General features: G+C 40.3%; 1 long non-coding RNA gene across 1 annotated transcript in view; it reads right to left on the bottom strand.

Moving 5' to 3' along the window:
- Nucleotides 1-16,478, bottom strand: part of LOC144483380 (uncharacterized) — a 61,568-nt gene extending 45,090 nt beyond the window's left edge. Inside the window, exon 1 of the long non-coding RNA XR_013495993.1 lies at nt 16,324-16,478. This is a non-coding gene — a long non-coding RNA (uncharacterized LOC144483380). The remainder of the gene's footprint in view (nt 1-16,323) is intronic.
- Nucleotides 16,479-19,755: the final 3,277 nt, after the last annotated feature.

Below are 19,755 nucleotides of genomic sequence, written 5' to 3'. Positions count from 1 at the left end.
CCCCAAGGCGTTCTACAAGTATGTGAAGAGCAAGAGGATAAAACGTGAAAGAATAGGACCTATCAAGGGTGACGGTGGGAAAGTTTGTATGGAACCGGAAGAAATAGCAGAGGTACTTAATGAATACTTTACTTCAATATTCACTATGGAAAAGGATCTTGGTGGTTGTAGTGCAGACTTGCAGTGGACTGAAAAGCTTGAGCATGTAGATATTAAGAAAGAGGATGTGTTGGAGCTTTTAAAGCATCAAGTTAGATAAGTCGTCGGGACCAGATGAGATATACCCCAGGCTACTGTGGGAGGGGAGGGAGGAGATTGCTGAGCCTCTGGCGATGATCTTTGCATCATCAATGGAGACGGGAGAGGTTCTGGAGGATTGCGGATGTTGTTCCTTTATTCAAGAAAGGGAGTAGAGATAGCCCTGGAAATTATAGACCAGTGAGTCTAACCTCAGTGGTTGGTAAGTTGATGGAGAAGATCCTGAGAGGCAGGATTTATGAACATTTGGAGAGGTATAATATGATTAAGGATAGTCAGCATGGCTTTGTCAAAGGCAGATTATGCCTAACGAGCCTGATTGAATTTTCTGAGGATGTGACTAAACACATTGATGAAGGAAGAGCAGTAGATGTAGTATATATGGACTTCAGCAAGGCATTTGATAAGGTGCCCCATGCAAGGCTTATTGAGAAAGTGAGGGGGCATGGGATCCAAGGGGACATTGCTTTGTGGATCCAGAACTGGCTTGCCCACAGAAGGCAAAGAGTGGTTACAGATGGGTCATATTCTGCATGGACGTCGGTCACCAGTGGAGTGCCCCAGGGATCTGTTCTGGGACCCTTACTCATTGTGATTTTTATAAATGACCTGGATGAGGAAGTGGAGGGATGGGTTGGTAAGTTTGCTGATGACACAAAGGTTGGAGGTGTTGTGGATAGTGTGGAGGGGTGTCAGAAGTTGCAGCGAGACATTGATAGGATGCAAGACTGGGCGGAGAAGTGGCAGATGGAGTTCAACCCAGATAAGTGTGAGATGGTTCATTTTGGCAGGTCAAATAGGATGGCGGAATATAATATTAATGGTAGGACTCTTGGCAGAGTGGAAGATCAGAAGGATCTTGGGGTCCGAGTTCATAGGACGCTCAAAGCAGCTGTGCAGGTTGAGGCTGTGGTTAAGAAGGCGTATGGTGTACTGGCCTTCATCAATCGAGGAATTGAGTTTAGGAGTCGTGAGATAATGTTGCAGCTATATAAGACGCTGGTCAGACCACACTTGGAGTACTGTGCTCAGTTCTGGTCGCCTCATTACAGGAAAGATGTGGAAGCCATAGAAAGGGTGCAGAGGAGATTTACAAGGATGTTGCCTGGGTTGGGGAGCATGCCTGATGAGGATAGGTTGAGTGAGCTCGGCCTTTTCTCCCTGGAGAGACGAAGGATGAGGGGTGACCTGATAGAGGTGTATAAGATGTTGAGAAGTATTGATCGAATGGATAATCAGAGGCTTTTTCCCAGGGCTGAAATGGTTGCCACAAGAGGACACAGGTTTAAGGTGCTGGGGAGTAGGTACAGAGGAGATGTCAGAGGGTGGTGGGCACATGGAATGGGCTGCCAGCAATGTGGTGGAGGCGGATTCGATAGGGTCTTTTAGGAGGCTTTTAGATAAGTACATGGAACTTCATAAGATAGAAGGTTATAGGTCAGCCTAGTAATCGCTAAGGTAGGGACATGTTCGGCACAACTTTGTGGGCTCAAGGGCCTGTATTGTGCTGTAGTTTTTCTATGTTTCTATGTCTATCCAGCCTCTCCTTATAATTCAATCCATCAAGTCCCAGTAGCATCCTAGTAAATCTTTTCCGCACTTTTTCTAGTTTAATAATATCCTTTCTATAATAGGGTGACCAGAATTGCACACAGTATTCCAAGTGTGGCCTTACCAATGTCTTGCACAACTTCAACAAGACATTCCAACTCCTGTATTCAATGTTCTGACCGATGAAACCAAGCATGCCGAATGTCTTCTTCACCACTCTGTCCACCTGTGACTCCACTTTCAAGGAGCTATGAACATGTACCCCTAGATCTCTTTGTTCTGTAACTCTCTCCAACAGCCTACCATTAACTGAGTAAGTCCTGCCCTAGTTCAATTAACGAAAATGCATCACCTTGCATTTGTCTAAATTAAACTCCATCTGCCATTCATCAGCCCACTGGCCCAATTGATCAAGGTCCCATTGCAATTGGAGATAACTTTCTTCACTGTCCACTATGCCACCAATCTTGGTGTCATCTGCAAACTTACTAACCATGCCTCCTATATTCTCATCCAAATCATTAATATAAATGACAAATAACAGTGGACCCAGCACTGATCCCTGAGGCACACTGCTGGTCACAGGCCTCCAGTTTGAAAAACAACTCTCTACAACCACCCTCTGGCTTCTGTCAAGAAGCCGATTTTGTATCCATCACCCTGGATCCTGTGAGATTTAACCTTGTGCAACAACCTACCATGCGATACCTTGTAGTGAATAAAATATTTTTTTATGTGCACAGGATGTCACATTGATCAAATGAGGACTTCAAAATGGCTCGGGACTCAGGGTATTTCCCACCAATCAACTATTTTGAGCCAAAAGATACATTAAAAGATTTTTTTCCAACGTCCTCAAAACAAAATTAGCTTCTTGACAGAAGCCAGAGGGTGGTTGTAGAGAATTGTTTTTCAAACTGGAGGCCTGTGACCAGCAGTGTGCCTCAGGGATCAGTGCTGGGTCCACTGTTATTTGTCATTTAAATTAATGATTTGGATGAGAATATAGGAGGCATGGTTAGTAAGTTTGTAGATGACACTAAGATTGGTGACATAGTGGACAGTGAAGAAACTTACCTCCAATTGTAACGGGATCTTGATCAATTGGGCCAGTGGGCTAACGAATGGCAGATGGAGTTTAATTTACACAAATGCAAAGTGATGCATTTTGGTAGATTGAATCAGGGCAGGACTTACTCAGTTAATGGTAGGGCATTGGGGAGAGTTACAGAACAAAGAGATCTAGGGGTACATGTTCATAGCTCCTTGAAAGTGGAGTCACAGGTGGACAGAGTGGTGAAGAAAGCATTCGGCATGCTTGGTTTCATCGGTCAGAACATTGAATACAGGAGTTGGAATGTCTTGTTGAAGTTGTACAAGACATTGGTAAGGCCACACTTGGAATACTGTGTGCAATTCTGGTCACCCTATTATAGAAAGGATATTATTAAACTAGAAAGAATGCAGAAAGGATTTACTAGGATGCTACCGGGACTTGATGGATTGAGTTATAAGGAGAGGCTGGATAGACTGGGACTTTTTTCTCTGGAGCGTAGGAGGCTGAGGGGTGATCTTATAAAAGTCTATAAAATAATGAGGGACATAGATCAGCTAGATAGTCAATATATTTTCCCAAAGGTAGTGGAGTCTAAAACTAGAGGGCATAGGTTTAAGGTGAGAGGGGAGAGATACAAAAGTGTCCAGAGGGGCAATTTTTTCACACAGAGGATGGTGAGTGTCTGGAACAAACTGCCAGACGTAGTAGCAGAGGCGGGTACAATTTTGTCTTTTAAAAAGCATTTAGACAGTTACATGGGTACGATGGGTATGGAGGGATATGGGCCAAATGCGGGCAATTGGGATTGGCTTTGGGGTTTTAAAAAAAAAGGGCGGAATGGGCAAGTTGGGCCGAAGGGCCTGTTTCCATGCTGTAAACCTCTATGACTCTCATAGCTTGCCTTTGTGTAACACCTCTATGTAATTAAGCACCCCAAGGTGCTTCTCATCGATCAATTGGCAGGTGACTTAGAACAATTTTCCCTAAAGTATAGGTGAAAACATAAGCCTGCAGGGTTTTTTAAAGACAAAGAGGGAAGTAATGAAGCAAAAAGGTTTAGGAAGGGAATTCAAGCGGATAAGTGCATAGATGGCTGAAAGGTCTGGCATCAAAAGAGAAACACAAAACGGACAAGATTTACTAAAATCAGAGGACTGTGCAAAGTCCAAAGATATAGTTTAGGTGGAATGGCCATGCTAAATTGCCCCTTAGTATCCAAAAATGTGTAGGTTAGGTAGATTAGCCATGGTAAAGGCACGGGGTTACAGGGATAGTGCAGAGGGGAATGCCTGGGTGGAATGCTCTTTTGGAGAGTTGTTGCGGACTCAATGGGCCAGATGGCCTTTTTCTGAACTGTAGGGATTCTATGTGGGCTAGAACATAGATCTCAGGGGTAGAGTATGGCATTTGTAAACAAAAACAAGGATTTTAAATTTGGTGCTTTGGAAGACAAGATGCTAATGTAAGTTAACTGTAATGAGGATTATGGGGAATCACAACTTAGTGTAAGACAAACTCTCCATATTAACTTGGAGTTGTAAGGGGAAATGCAGGAAAGTAGCCAGAAATACAAGTCTTAAAGTAATGACGGCATGGTTTCAGTGGCAATGAAGGTTGGATAGTGGGAAGGTGGACAATATACAATTTTTGTAATTGATGAGATCTGGAATTTTAAACTCAGCAATAGGTCAAATATGGAAGCCGAACCAGTGGTTCACAACCAGTGTGAGCAACTGGGAAGGGGCAGAGGGAGAGAAGCAATGATGTGGAAACAAGGTAGGGTGCCATGGTTTGCCTAATGTTCAACTGAAGAGAAAGTTAAGGTTCATCCATAATGGCATCAGATAAGATGGCTGACAAAGCAAGAATAGACATGGAATTGAGGATGCTGGTGACATCAAAGACATCAAAATTCACCTCACATCTGCTGATAGTATCTAATAGAGGTTGGATAGGGAACTTTAGGTATTCCAGTAGTGACAATATGGAAATGAGAAGAACAATCATTACTGGAAGTGTGCTGGCTCTTTTCAGGAATAAAGGAACAAACTAGATTGAAGATCTCCCAAAGGTGAGCCACAGAGAAGACATAGTGATGAAAGATAGGATGGTTATGTGCCCTTCATGTCAGCCAAAAGCAGGAGGGAAGACATACAATTGCTGCAGTCATAGATGACATATAAGAGATGCTTGATAACATTTTGAGTCTTTTTGAGCATTGGTGGTGTGCCATTATTTTGTATACAATTTGGCCACACAAATATGGCTAATTTGAATGTAAGCATGGATGAAGTAGATGTCCCTTTCCACAGTAAACCATCCAAGTTTCAAAGCCTTGCATTTGCCCAAAATTATTCTTTATACTCAGACCCATGACAATCTGGAGGCATGTGAAGCAAATGAACTTGATAAAGTTGATTACTTAATCATACCTATTGGGTTATGGTGATCACCACTCTTGGTCTGAATCTATCTCAAAGCTGATTAACTTCCCATTGTAATTTTTTCACTACCAGTGGGAGAAATTGCAGGTACAAATATCTGCCTTGAAAAATATCAAAGTATGAGCATATACTAAGCAATTTATTTTCCTTTTACCTTTATTTAAAGCATTTGCAGATGCACATACCATAGAAATGTTGTTGTTGTTGGCATATCTTCACAGCCACACTGTTTGTTGCCCCCTTTGGGGAATAGTGGGGGGAAGGATTTCTGAGCTGATTATCAGCTCTTCGAGGGCTCCCAAGTCTCTGTTCCTGCACTTTTGAAATTGTAACATTTGGTTTCTACTGCTTTTCCTCATCTTTCCTTTATAAATCTTAGTGCAGTCTGTATAAATAGGCATTTGGAGAGGTTATTTGCACGCTCCTTAATGAAAAGGTTCTGATGAATACATGTACCAAGAAGAGGAAAATTGTGTATAAGTTATGTAAAATTTTGCATTACATCTCTAATTTCTAGTTTTAGTGGAATCTGTATTAAATTTTCATAATCCATTCAAAAAACTCATCCCTTAAGCATTATGTAATTCATGAATATTAATACTTTGATAATTAGTGTGGCTATATTGTGCAATCATGCTCCTTCAATGGCGGAATGGGGCGCGAGCTGATTAAAGTCTAATGCTTTGATCAGCTGAAGTTGCCCGATACCAGCAGCAGTCTCACACTAAAGCCATTAATGGATACTCCTGACACTTATCAAACCACTTGAATTTTTTTTTCTCCCAGAGCACAGATCTCTGCTAGTTTACATCACTAGATTTTCATTAACAATCTATCAATACAAGTTTAATGTGAAGTTATCGCTTGTGCCATTTAGAGTGATGGAAAAAGTAGCAGCAGGTCACACTAGAAGTTTGCTTCATGGACAACAATCAGTACATTCACACTTAAGACACGAGCAAAGAAAGAAAGACATTAAACATCAAAAATGCAGGTCATATATTACTTTGGCAAGGTCTGATACATCAGAGATGTTAGCGGAGGGGATTGGTTGGAAGTCTGAAGCAACCCAGGGGGTGATTTATTTTCTGGTTAATTGCCAGCAGAATAACGGTGGCACAGTGATTAGCACTGCTGCCTCACAGCACCAGGGGCTAAGGTTCGATTCCCGGCTTGGGTCACTGTCTGTGTGGAGTTTGCACGTTCTCCCTGTATCTGTGTGGGTTTCCTCTGGGTGCTCTGGTTTCCTCTCACAGTCTGAAAGATGTGCTGGTTAGGTGCATTGACTCAAACAGGTGCCAGAATGTGGTGACTTGGGGAACTTCACAGTAACTTCATTGCAGTGTTAATGTAAGTCTTATTTGTGACTAATAAATAAACTTTAAAAAGATGTTATCCAAATAAAAGCCAATATTAATAATAGTTACATGACAGTAACCAAAATGTTTTACTATCCAGAATAGGTCAAGCAGTGGTGACCAATATTATTATTGTAAATATCCAGGGTCAAAATTTGCTGTTGTGATAATGGTAATCTTAATGCCACTTGTTATTATAAATGGTTCTGCAACCTGTGTCAAGGAAAAGATACCCTGTTAGTCACAAATTGCCACAAGCTGCTGGATGACTGTTCCACCATTAGCTTTGCACAAACCACATCTTGCTTGAACCTCCTGGTCACTTTTAATAACCTGCTAGATTTGAATATTAATTAGCCACTAAACACACAAATTAATAGTGCATGTACTCTTTTAACAATGTGATAGTTGTTCATGACTGACAATTAACCACTCTGGCCCAGAAAATCAGCAACTTAAACTGTGGAGTGTCAATTCTTAAGATAGTGAATTGTTGTAGGTTTTAAAGCATCTTTTTTTTTAAATCCTTACTTTTCTTTTCTCATTTTTATCTCTCTCTTAATCCAATCTTTTGTCCCCTTTCATATTTTTCCTTCTGTACCTGACTTGTCTAACACACTCGTTTCAGTTGCTTCTCTGTTCAATTCTCAATTCTTAAATCTCATTGATTTAATTTGGTCCCACCATTCAGTAAGTCTAAAGTGACCCATTGCCCCATCACATCATCATCAGCTTATACTTACAGCAAGTTAGGGTGCAAAACAAATATTGAAATGTCTAACTAATGGTATGTACCATAAGATGTACCAATCCAGCCCATTTTGGCCAATGGTTAATCACATTTGGTATTTGATGTATTTTGTTCATTGAGGCTGAATCATATTTCATGTTGTGCATCAATCTTTTACAAGTCATATCTTGTAATTTTCAATTCAATTCAATGTTCAACACTGATGGAATACCGGAGTTAAATGTACTTTTACATGAGTATGGCTGTTCTTCTGGGAATAGAACAATTCCTCGCCACTGCTGGAATGGTTAAAACCAATACCACCCTGGAAAATATAATATCACTTGGAAATCCTATACCACCAGAAATATTGATCCATAGGAGATGTAGAGACACATGGAAATTAGCCTTTTGGTCTAACTAACGCAATTCAAATTGAAATACTAACTTCCTTTCCCATTTCTTTATCTCCACAGAGAATGTCCTTCATCAGACAAGAGTCATAGAAACTTAGAACAGAACAGCACAGGAGGAGATTATTCGGCTCATCAAGTCTGGGCTGGCTCTTTCAAAGAACAAGCCAGTTTGTCCCACACCCCGATCCTTCCTCATATCCCTGCAATGTTTTCTCCTTCAAGTATTTGTCCAATTGCTTTTTGTAAGGCTCGGGTTAACACTGTATCCACTATCCTATGGGAACAGCACTGCTTCAAAGGAGTATATTAAAAGAACCTGCACTGACAAGTCATTTGCCGTTGGACAAAATGCATCTTGCAATCTCACAAAGGGTACACATTTGAAATGATATTTACTGTCTTTACTTTTCGCATTGGTGAATTTCTCGCAGCATCTGTTTTCTATTACAGAATTCTGACTGTCTTTTGCCCTTTAAGCAATATAAGCCAGTTCATTATGCTAAGTGTATATGTTCAATGTATATTCTGTGAGAATGTAATTTTAAAAATGAATGACCCCACAGGCAATAGGTATGTTCTTAATATGAAGCTTTATTAGAGCTGGGGAAAGAAAGGAACAAACAAATAGCAGTTACACAGACGTTTGTCATTCTGACAGCAGTGGAGTAGTTCCTGGTTGGTTAGTATTGTGCAATCTAGTAGTTACAGGCCATTCAACTTTGTGCAGTATAGTCGTTTCTGGATGATCAATCCAAGTGGTACTTTCGGGCCAGTGAGTCTGTCCACAGTTTAATGGTGTGCAGCAGAGAACTTTTTTATATGACCTGAATACTTTATACGATCGTACCTTCACATGCATGAAGATTCCACAAGGAGGTCAATGACATCTATGATGAACATTTGTACTGCTTGTAAAGCATCAAAAATGACAATACATCTCAGAACTTTCAAACAAGCTTATATTTTTAAAAACATTATTAGATGCACTATACACAAACACAGTGGCAGATACTAGAGAAGGGAACAAAGGTTGTAACTTAATCTCAGAGTTTATATATCACATTAAGTTTAGTGAAATATTATGGATATGAAAATATCAGTTTTCACTCCATATGCCTGTAGGGCAAATGTCATAACAACAGTCAGTAACTCAACTGACTCAGTCTCAATCGAGTAAAGCTGTAACTTTGCAACAGATGCCAAGGTACTAAATAAAATATAAAGAGAAAATGAAGGGGTTTTTTTTATTATAGTTAACATGTTGCAAATAGATAACAGTAGATGCATAAGTGAGCTGATAACTCAAATGTTATTCCATAAATTATTATTAATAAACTGCGCATTAAATTATTTCCCTGCCATGCATTGTTTATAGATCAGATATGGAGTTAATTTTGTTCAATAATAAAATGCTTAGTTTGAATTATTTATTTGTAGTGTAGATATCTACCAACATGAAAGGTAATTCAATACAATCATTATATTATGTCGACATCACTCACCAGAGGTTACCTTTAATCAGATGAATTATTATGATGTGTTCTTGTTGCTTTTTCTTTGACAAATTTCTACCCTCCTTTCTGAACTTCTACAGCCACCAGTCACCAAGCAGAACATTACCCAATTGCCCATAATTCTTTGTGGGCCTCTATAGTGAACAATGACAGATTATTCAACTGGATGACATACTGAGTTTCCAATCACATGCCCATGCCATCACTAAGGTTGTCTATTTACACCTCCATAATATCATCTCCATCCCTGGCTCATCTGTTGCTTTAACCCTCATACGTGCCTTTGTTTACCTCCAGACTTGAGTATTCCAATAAACTCTTGGCCAGAATCCCACCTCCTACCCTGCATAAAACTGAGATCATGAAATTCTGCTGCCTTATTCTAATTAACATCAAGACTCTCCACCTCTCTTCCTTTAAGATGCTCCTTAAAACTTATCTCTCTGACAAAGCTTTTGATCATTTGCCCTAATCTCTCCTTTTGTGGCTCTGTGTCAAATGTTGTTTGGTAAGGCTCCTATGAATCATTTAGGAATATTTCACTGCTTCCAAGGTGCCATATAAATACAAGTTGCTGTTGTTGATGCTTCACAGTCAATCCTGTCTGTCCTCAACTGATGCCAGCATTCTCAGCATATGTCACGGGAGAGCAATCAACAGTGAGAAATTGGTCTACGTTTTCCCCTTTCGAGTACAAGGAGGCTGAGGCAATTCTAATTGGAGCACTCCTATCACTACCTAAGCTCAGGCTGGCTAATGCAAGAACATCCAGGGTTTAAACATTTTTGTCTCGAAGCCTCAACTATTCTTAAAGCCATCAGTGGAGCTCATAACCTTTATATGAGATGGCTTCAAACTGGTGGGCTCAAAACAGAGTTGTATTATTGTTGATACATCAGATAAATGCAAAAATTGTCTCATACCAATTTAGAAACTGCAATGTAACTGGCCTATCAAGTTCATAATGTCAAATCAGCTTTGATAAATAGATCAGGAAGATAGAATGAACATTTATCTCCACACTAAAAGATAAAATTTAGAACAGACAGTTAAATTAACATTCATAAAACTCATAAATAAACCAAAGTGCCAAATTAAGGAAGCCGTATGCTTGCAATGTTACCGAGTTTTAGTCTGGTAGCACTTATTTCATTAGATAAGATTCAAGAAAATATTATTTATGAAGAGCATCTAAATTCCTGAATAATGAAGAATGATTCAATATACTACTTTTCATCTTTCAGTATTATATCTCAATCTGTAGTACAAAATCGGCAGTAATCATTATATAACTTACCATATTGACAACCATGTAATGGCCTACAAATGTAAAGCATAGTCCAACCACCCCGGCTTCCATTTTCTCACCTTCCACTCTCTCTTTTTCTTACAATTATTGTGCAATGAAAAATGACTAATTAACAACCTTGATGTAAAGAAGCCTTTAGGAAAGAGTGACCATAATATGATAGAATTTTACATGAAATTTGCAAGAGTTCAAAAGTTCAATCGGTACCTAGGGTCTTAAATTTAAACAAAAGAAACTAAGAAGGTATGAATGGCAAACTGGGTATTGTAGATGGGGAAACTATGTTAAAAACTATGATATTAGACAGGCAATGGCTAACATTTCAAGAACTAATACATAAGTCAGGATTCTCTGATGTCATTTGCCCCACCACGGCTGCCAGCAAGAAGAGAGAATTTGGCACTCAGCCAAATCTCTGTTCACAATAGTTGGACTGGAGAATCCCAGTCACAGGTGTGGTTGCAGAATTCCTGCCATAGTTTACAACAAAAATACATTCCTCTAATGCACAAAAACCCATCAAAGAATGTGTTCTAATTGTGGCTAATGAAAGAAATCAAGGATTGCATTAGACCAAAGGAAGAGGCATATAAAATTGTCAAAAAAATGTTAAGCCTGATGATTGAGAGCATTTCAGAATTCTGCAAGGGAAGACCAAGAAAACGCTTGAGAAAGGAAAAGTATATGAAAGTAAGCTAGTGAGAAATATAAAATGGACTGTAAAAGCTTCCATGGGTATGTTTAAAAAATGAGCAAAAACAAATGTGGGTCCATTACAAGTGGAGTCAGGAGAATTTATAAGGGAAGTAAGTAAATAGCAGAGTAACTAAACTAATATTTTTGCCATGATTTTGTACCCACAATCTCTGCAAGTGCAAACAGCGACATGGGTTCAAAATATTGCGAATCAAAAAATAAGAATCCTGCCAGTGAGATCTCAGTTTCTGATTTTCTCCTCCCCTCACTGGTGATGTAATGATGTAATGCCATCTCTATACATTTTAATGATTAGCAGGCTTCCTCGCCATTTCATCTCCCACCTTTGGAACTCCCCCTGCCAATGTGATATCACCTTGGGAAGGTTACAATCGCTTTTCACAAACATAGAGCAGTCAAGGGAAAGCCGTTGGGGGCACACAGGTCAATATAACCCCTAGCAGAAGGACATGCCCAGCAATGCCTGGGCACTGCCATGGTGGCAACTTCAGGGGGCACTGCCAGTGGCAGGACCTCTTGGGAGCTCCACTGAGGGGGTTCCCCTTATGCGTTGGGGAGTTGCCCCAGTGCTTGAGTGTTGAAAGAGGTGCCTGCAGAGATAATTGGTCATCTTTCAAAATTATATCAATTCTGGAATGGTTCCTGCAGATTGGAAAGTGACAAATGGAATCCCAGGATTTAAGAAAGGAGAGAAAGAGAAAACAGCAAACTACAGACCTGCTAGCCTGGCAAGTGTGGTAGGGAAAATGTTAGAATCTATTATAAAGCATGTGATAACACAACACCTAAAAAATAATGATATGATTTGCAGAGTCAGGGTGGATTTATGAAGGGGAAATCATGTTTAACAAACCTGTTGAAGTTTTTTGAGGATGTAACTAGCAGAATAGATAAGGGGGAACAAATGGGTGTGGTATATTTAGACTTTTGGAAAGTTTTTGATGAGGTCCCACACAAGAGGTTAGTAAACAAAATTAAAACACATGATATTGGGGTAAATACACTGACATGGATTGAGAACTGATAAACAGACAGAAAACAGAGGATAAGAATAAATGGGTCATTTTCAGGTTGGCAGGCTGTGACTAATGAGGTAATACAAGGATCAGTGTTTGGGTCCCAGATGTTCACAATCTATATTAATGAATTGCATGTGAGGGTTAAATGTGATATTTCCAAATTTGCAGATGACACAAAACTAGGTCGAATAGTGATTTGTGAGAGGAATGCAAAAATGATTCAAGGTGTTTTGCAGAGACTAAGCGAGTGGTCAAAGATTTGTCAAATGGTATACAATGTGGAGAAATACGAGGTTATCCATTTTGGTAGGAAAAACAGATAGTGAATGGTGAAAGGCTGGCAAGTGTTGAACTTCAAAGGGTGTCCCTGTTCATGTGTCACTGAAAGCTAACATGCAGGTACAGCAAGCAATTAAGAAAGTAAATGGATAGTCGGCCTTTTTACAAGAGGATTTGAGTATAGAAGTAAAGATATCTTACAGCAATGACTTAAAGCCTTGGTGAGAGCACACCTGGAATATCACAGACAATTTTGGTCTCCTTAAGATATTTTTGCCAAAAGAGAAATGAAGGTTCACTAAATTAATTCCTGAGATGGAGGGATTATCCTATAATGAAAGATTAAATAGACTGTGCCTTTATTCTCTTGAATCTAGAAGAATAAGAGGTGATCTCATTCAAGCATACAAAATTCTTACAGGGCTTGACAAGATGGATGGAGGAAGTATGTTTCCCTTTGGTTGAGGGTTCTAGAACCAGACAGCACCATCTCAGAATAAGGAGCAGGCCATTTAAAACTAAGATGAGGAGGAATTCTTCACTCAGAGGGTGATGAACCTTTGGAATTCTCTGCCGCCCAAGCCTGCGCAGACCCAGTCATTGAGTATGTTCAAGACTGGGATTGATAGATTTTGAAATATTAAAAACATTGAGGGGTACGGGGATAATGCAGGAAAATGGTGTTGAAGTAGAAGATCAGCCATGATTGCACTGAATGATGGAGCAGGCTATATTTATATATTTTTACAGGATCAACACGCATGCAAGTACAGTTCTATGGACACTAGTGAAGCTCTGGTATCTCACCCAGTAGTTAATCCTCATGTGCAAATCTAAACAGTTAATGTTGACAGCTATTCAAATATCAGGACATCACAGGCAAACCTGAATCCGTCAGCACAAGTGTGTACACATACACATGTTACAGCAGGAATCATTTGACAACAATAAGGAGAGGAAATTCTGGCTGATTTTACCTTTGGTTACCAAAGGGTCGGAGGCTAATTGTTCCAAAAACCCCAGTTGAGATTACATAATTTATAGTGAATCAGGAATCAAAGTTTGGAGCTTACTGGCCTGAATGGTTCAATGCCAGGGTCAGGCAATGCAGTTACCCAACAGGCCATGAAGAAATTAAAAGCAGCTATCCGTGCATACACAGGACTACAGTATTATTTATAATTATGCTTCTAAAGAATGAACGTTCCATAATATAGCCAGAATCAGTTCAGATTATGCCACCATTTGCTATATTTCTAGTTTGCACTAGATCTTACATAATGAATTTTTGGCATCAAGATTTCTTGAGTCCCACCTTTTAGAATCAAAGTTAGAATAAAGGCTGACAAAGAACTGGTTCTACTAAAGGAATGAACAATGTTTTTTTAAAAAATACAAATCATTATGCTACACATGTACTGAAAAATATATCAAACTTTCTTGACCTGGGGGTATATATGCACAAATCATTGAAGATGGCAGGGCAGCTTAAGATTGTCATTAAAAAGGCATATGGGATTCTAGGCTTTGTAAGTAGAAGCATAGTGTATAAAAGCACAAATGCTATGATGAACCTTTAAAAAACATTGGTTCAGCCTCAACTAGAGCACCGTGTCCAGTTCTGGGCACCACAATTTTGAAAGGACAGGAGACTTTGGTGAGAGTGCAGAGAGGATTTACAAGAATAAAGTCCCTCATCCTCGAAACCAGTTATGAGGATAGCTAGTCATAGAATCATAGAATCCTGACAGTGCAGAAGGAGGCCATTTGGCCCATTGAGTCTGCACTGACTCTCTGACAGAGTATCTTACCCAGGATCTTATCCCCCCTATACATTTACCATGGCTAATCCATCTAACCTACATATCTTGGGACACTAAGGTCAAATTTAGCATGGCCATTTAACCTAACCTGCACATCTTTGGAGTGGGAGGAAACTGGAGCACCAGGAGGAAACCCAGGCAGACTCAGAGAGAATGTGCAAACTCCACACAGATGGTCACCCAAGGCTGGAATCGAACCCTAGCACTGTGAGGTAGCAGTGCTAACCACTGTGCCACCATAGTAAAGATAGACAGTTTAAGTATCCTTGTCACAAGTAGGCTTACATTAACACTGCAATGAAGTTACTGTGAAAATCACCTAGTTGCCACACTCTGGCGCCTGTTCAGGTACACTGAGGGCGAATTTAGCATGGCCACCTAACCAACACATTTTTCAGACTGTGGGAGGAAACCGGAGTACCCGGAGTAAACTCATGCAGACACGGGGAGAACATGCAGACTCCACACAGACAGTGACCCAAGCTGGGAATCGAATCTGGGTCCCTGGCGCTGTGAGGTAGCAGTGCTCACCACTGTGCCACCGTACCGCACAGATAGGGAGCAGACAGGGAGAAACTGGTCAAGAACTAGAGGACACTGATTTAAAGTATATGGCAAAAGAATCATTAGCAGCATGAGGGAAACCTTTTGTACACAGCGGATGATGAGGATCTGGAATGCATCACCTGAGAGTACGGAGGAGGCAGATACAATCCTAGCTTTTAAGACGGAATTGGATAAGCACCCCTGTATGGAAACAATTTGCCTGCTTACAGCGGAAGGGTGAGGGAGTGTAACTAGCTGAGTTGCTCTTGCAGAGAGCTGCCATAGATGCAAGAGACTGAATATCCTGCTTCTGTGCTGTTACCTATATTCTCTTGTAGTTATTAGTGTGTATAGTTTTGTGTTAATATAAATATATTTTGTAAAAATTGGTAAAACATTTCAGGCTGAGAAAAGTTAAATTCAAAGTTTTATAGGTAATTTTCCTTTAAAATGGTATATATTTATACATTGGACAGTGTAAAATGGCTCTTTAAGTAAATGTTGTTCATGTAAAGTACATGATAAAATTATCCCTTTCAGCAATGATATTGCACAATGGTGATATAAAAGGTTTGTTAAACGATCTATTCCCCATGAAGACAGTGCTCTTTTAATCCTGTTTAATTCTATTGTAGACAAAGCAAGACTGCTCACCTTCAATACTGGCCATCAAACCAGACCAGAAACAGGTACTTTGGAGGGGGGGGGGGGCGGAACGACTGCAAGCCCACTAAAATAGTTGTCCTTTTAGGCTTAATGAAAAGACAAACACAAAGTACTATTTGTCCAGAAATCGAAATGTCACTGTAAATATCTGGGACTTGACGGAGCTGCACCTACTTTTCGAGGTCACGTGAACCCACCTTCCTCTTTCTCCTTGAAGCTTTAAGGCTGCCCCAAATACTTAATGTAAATCTGTCTTGCCCAGCTAAATCCCCGGCTATGCTGGCTTCCATTCCTCTGCTAGACAGGGTCACAGGGGTCAAAATCGATTTCACAGGCCACCTGGAGAGCCCAGGCCGTGAACTGACTCAGACAATTTTTGTCAGAGCTCTGGCGGCCTTACCTCCCAGGGCTAGCCCCGGCTCGGCCTGCCATCGCCACTCGTGGATATTAGGTGGCAAAGCTATCGCAGGAAGAGGCCAGAGTTGTTGACCCTGTCGCCTGACCCCTTCAAACTTCAGCACAATTTTTCTGGCAGTTACCGTGGTGACTGGGCACCCCAAGCTTATCCTAGTTACCACAATAAAAAAAACACACACACAGGAGAAAAGAAGATTTTTTTTTGTTTTTGCAACCTACCGTGTGGTAATGATTCTGAGCAGCAACTTAGACTGCTCTCCCCCTCGCCAGCGTCATCCCAATACTGTCTCCGGCAGCTGCTTTCTCGGAAATCCAGTGCAGTAACCAAATGATTTGATGCTATGCCCGACCTTTATTTTCGCTTCTATTAATAAGCGTCACTGTAATAAAGTGAAGGCATCTCCTGTTAAAAGTTTCCCCAGTGCAGCGTGGAACCTGCCCCTTCCTGCACCAGCTGACACACACCTGCTTATACCAACACTCTTTACAATGACAGGAGACATAGCAGTGAGACAAAAGAAAAGTGTGTGTGTGTACAATCACACTCTTGCATTTAAGAAGCAGAGTTTGAACAAAGTAAATTTTATTCCGAAAAATAATCAAAGTGGTCAACACACTTTCTGGATTGTAAGTATCAGGGGGCTTTGTGCTACTTCTTAATTGGTTTGTTGTTACATTAAGTGCAGCAAAGTACTTTAAATTGTCAAGTTCAAAGGTGGTTTGGGGCCATAATAGAGTCCGGCCCGTTCCCTGGTGACCGAGATCTGAGACTGATGAGTTTTGCCTGCTGCCCTGCAAGCTTTGGACTGAATGATAATGGATCGGGCAGTTAAGAAATGACTGCAGGCACCTGATGGTTATCTGTCCCTCCCATAGACAATGCAGTCTTATAGTGGATATGATCCCGCACATCTTAGCTGTTGCCAGTGAACTATCCATCAGATAAATTCCGGATTTCACGTTAGCCTTTCGTCTCTCCATTGTTTTTCCACCTGATATTCCCATCCTTTTCCGTGTGTGTGTGTATTTTAAGCACGTTTCAAGTCCTCGAAAACACCTTGCCAATCCTGGTAATTTAACGAGACACATTCAGACGAAAAGTCAAATTGCTTTTTCCAACATAAAATTACATTTCACTAACTTCCTTCCTTGTCGGTGGTTGGAACGACTCAGGTAAATGCTAAAATTGTATTTGTTATTCACGTGGTACATGTAGCAGTGTAAAAAATCGCTTGTATTCGTGAAGGAGCTGGTTCACAGTGCCCGCACAGACATGATCATTGAAACAAAGACATTCGAAAGAAAACCAGGGGAGGTGAAGAGAAGTGGACTGTTAGCTTTAAGTAAATTAAAAGAAGGAATAAGCTTCTGAGGTTGGGGAATGGTTGGGAAAATAAAACAGGGAAAGTAAAGAAAAAGGCAGGACAAATGTGAGAGTTTAAGGTAATAAGACTGGAAGTACAACGGTTTATGCAAAGACTTCTTGTATCGATCTGGATGAAGAATGCTGTAGGGTGGTATTACTTGAACTGAGAGCAGATTAATGGTGCCACATATTAATGCTTTTCGCTTTATGATGGCTATCACAATGGTCTGCTTCAGGATTTGGCCACTCGGAAGTAGGACACTGTATAATTAAGCCTTTGGCGCAAAACTACTCCGAAATACAAAGAGCTGAGCTAATCTAAAAGCGCAAGTGCCCGTAAGTAAAACTTCTGGAAAAGTTATTGAAAGTGACAAATGCACGGTGACAAATAATCAATATAAGAACATTTCAGTGTTCTCTTTGTTTGTACGCATTACTGCCAAATGATGGAGCGACCTTTGAAAGATTAACAGAACTATTACAGAAAATTTCAACCAGCGCATTTTCTTAACAGAGTTCAAGTGGGGAAGATTTCTACCTTAAGCTGTCTTGCACCAGCAGGGTTAGATGGTGAAGCGTGGACTAGAGGGGCAACCAGCTGATATATCGGTTAGGCAAATCTGATACACCGTCCCTTGACAAATTTGCTCGTTTCTAATCTCAAATTGTGTCTGAAAGGTGATGTCTTGTGTGATATCTATAATTCTTCGCGTACAGCACCGTAAATGACCCAGACTGGCATATAATCGATGGGAGAGCCTCAGCTGTCACAGATCTTCAGCCCGCCTTTTCCTAAAATGATAACGTGAGTTGTCATTTGAGGAAGTTTGGGGTTTCAGCATTTGGGATAATTTGGTGTGTGAACTTCAAATGACAATGCGTATAAAATTGCCTGTGTTCTCTAATACAAATGTGTCTTGAGAAGTATTGCTTTTGTCAGTCTAATTTGAAACTTGTTTCTAACCTTCCCCTAAATGGAAAATAGACACATTCTGATTCACTTCAGGAACATGGAATGTAAACGAAATGAGCAGAATGTACGATCAGTTCCCCCCCCAAGTAAGCGTAATGCGATCTTGTCTTGAAAGTGTTTTGGTTACTGTGTTATACATAACAAATTCTAACTTAAAGACAAACGTTGCACTTGCTTAAAATACCCTATTCATGACATGGGGAATGCCTCCTTTTGATCAATTGGTGTTTTAAGTGAATATCTACCCTTTATAAGTAACAATGGAACACTTGAGTAAAACATTGAGGATTAGATACTTTAAAGAATTCAAGTTTCAGTCTCTGGGATTGAGATAGACACTGCCAAACATTTTACATCCTCTAGTAACACAGAATATACCTTTTGTAATGCTATAAAAAAGTTGAATTCAAACACGTTTAAGAATCAAACCTACACTTCACCTAACATTTTATCAGCAATTTCAACTGCTGTAACATAGGGCAACTTGGTAACTAGCAAAACCTGGGCGAGCCAGCAGCTCTTTTACCAGAGAAAAAATGATCATAATCAGAAATTTACTTTATTCTGAATGAGTCAGTGTGAAAATATAGTTTGGGTCATCTTTGAAATGCTCAGACAGGTGGGACTGACCAGAGCATCGAAAACGGGCACCGTCTGAGGAATATTAAATAAGACAATATTTTTTACACTGCTATCGTTAAAGTAACGGTTTCCAAAAAAAAAAGTTGAACGCAGCTTTGATTCCAGTGAGTTTCCAATACTGGGGAAGGTTCAGAAAAAGACTTTGGGGAGTTCTCTGCAATTTATTTTTGGACCCAGACTGCACAATTAGGCATCAGTCTTAATAACTGCTTAAAAGGCAATGCTTTCTTTCTGTGTGTTTTAATGAAATGGTAATGCGTGAATTTTAGTCCAGGGTACTGAAATCTCATCCACTGACTGGTCCCCATTAGTCAGAGAGCTGTCATTTCAGTAGAAGCACAATGACGAACCCCACAGTGATAGCGCTCTGATCTCCATGATGGTTACGATAACCGCTTGATTAAAATGGCTTGGTTGTTCTGCCGTTACTTGATAAGCGTGTGAACCCGCGTTATTTACAATAACGTGCAATGTCTGAATCGCAGCGATTGCATGTGCTTCTGCAGGGCGGTCTCCTTGCAACAGATTTCGGCCATCAGCTTCTTAGTCGTGCTCAGAGAGGAAAGACCAGCTTCAAGTTGTGCTGCAGCAGCTGCCTGTAAAAATTAATGAGAAATTTGATGATGTTGCCCAGTTCCATGGGCTTGCTCAACACTAGTGATGCTACTTA

Source organism: Mustelus asterias, chromosome 3 (genome assembly GCF_964213995.1).
Source record: "Mustelus asterias chromosome 3, sMusAst1.hap1.1, whole genome shotgun sequence".
Taxonomy (NCBI): Eukaryota; Metazoa; Chordata; class Chondrichthyes; order Carcharhiniformes; family Triakidae; genus Mustelus; species Mustelus asterias.
Note: the sequence above shows the minus strand (reverse complement) of the source record. Positions and strands in the feature narration are given on the sequence as shown.